Here is a 1,389-nt window from a genome sequence, read left to right on the forward strand (position 1 = left end):
TGGGATAATTGGGATGGGAGTGTCAGAGATGGTGCGATTGGCACAGGACAGAGCGGAGTTTAGGGCTGTTGTACATAGGTTCGCTATGAGTCGCAAGGGACTTGACGGCACATAACAACAACAACAACTTGTTCTAATTTTCTTTTGTTTCAATTTGCACATTAGTAGATGATGATTTGTTCCACATTAAGCACTTAGCCTTGTTTTGGCTGTGATATTGAGCTTCACCAATGATTCCTTCCACAGAGGGAGCCAGTCGCATTCTCATGCAGTCCATTGGATGATGTCCATGTGTAAAGTTGCTGTTTGTGTTTTTTTTTAATATTTGTGATGACTATGTCCTCTTCCCCCTCAAGGTAATACATCATCTGATGTCTTGAGTACTGTTATCATTGATGCTGATTATGGATCTAAGTAAACCAAAGTTGTTGACAACTTCAGTCTTTTCTCCATCTAATACAACGTTGCATATTGGTCCAAAAGGAAGGGTTTTTGTTTTCTTGATTTTAAGACATTATCCAAAATGAAGCCTCCTCTTTGTCTTTGACTTTCTTCAGCAAATTCTTCAAGTTTCCCTCATTTTCTTTGAGCAAGGTTGCATCATCTCCATAACACAGATTTGCTTTGCTATTTGTTTGGATTGGGTTTTGTTGTCATTTAATTGTTTGTTAATTAATTAAAAGCAAAATAATATTTTTAAAAAAATAAGGTATAAAAAATCAGACATATCAAGAACAAAGCAGATTTTGTCAATAAGAGAATATATACTCACAGAAGCACAGAAAATAATGAGGGAAAAATAGCCAATATAAAAAGCTCAAACAGATATCAATGGTAGGTAATCTGTTACATACTGAGTCGTTCCAGGTTAAGAACTTGAAAATTCAGTAACATAGTGAGTATATCACTTTCAATAAACGTCATTAACTTCTCTACATTTTCCAGGCATATCTTTCTGATACCATTTGGACTCAGGGCATTATAAAATTATATTTGGATAAAGGGTGGCAACTTATTGAATTCAAAACTATACCATATTCCTTTAACATGTCAGATTTCAATAACTGATTAAATTATTCTACACTAATAAACTCTTGTGGTTTATCGGATAAGAAATTTTTCTGTCAATCCCAAGGTGGATTATTCAAATCCACCATCTGCCCCCTGGGGGAAATTTCCTCCTGTGCCATTGTTGTTGTTGTTGTTATGTGCCTTCGAGTCCCTTGCAACTCATAGAGACCCTATGTACAACATCCCTAAACCCTGCTCTATCCTGCGCCAACCCCACTGGCTATGACACACCCATCCCGATTACCCCAGTCACCGAGTCAATCCATCTCATAGAGGGTCTTCCCCTCCTGCGCTGTCCCTCCACCCTCCCAAGCATGA

General features: G+C 37.8%; 1 protein-coding gene across 3 annotated transcripts in view; it reads right to left on the minus strand.

The window, feature by feature from the left end:
* The window catches only part of CTNNA2 (catenin (cadherin-associated protein), alpha 2), a 1,691,926-nt gene that overhangs the window by 349,346 nt on the left and 1,341,191 nt on the right, over nucleotides 1–1,389 (minus strand). The window lies entirely within an intron of this gene.

Source organism: Elephantulus edwardii, unplaced genomic scaffold (assembly GCF_000299155.1).
Source record: "Elephantulus edwardii isolate Elephantulus edwardi_28Jun2011 unplaced genomic scaffold, EleEdw1.0 scaffold00275, whole genome shotgun sequence".
In the NCBI taxonomy this organism is placed as follows: Eukaryota; Metazoa; Chordata; class Mammalia; order Macroscelidea; family Macroscelididae; genus Elephantulus; species Elephantulus edwardii.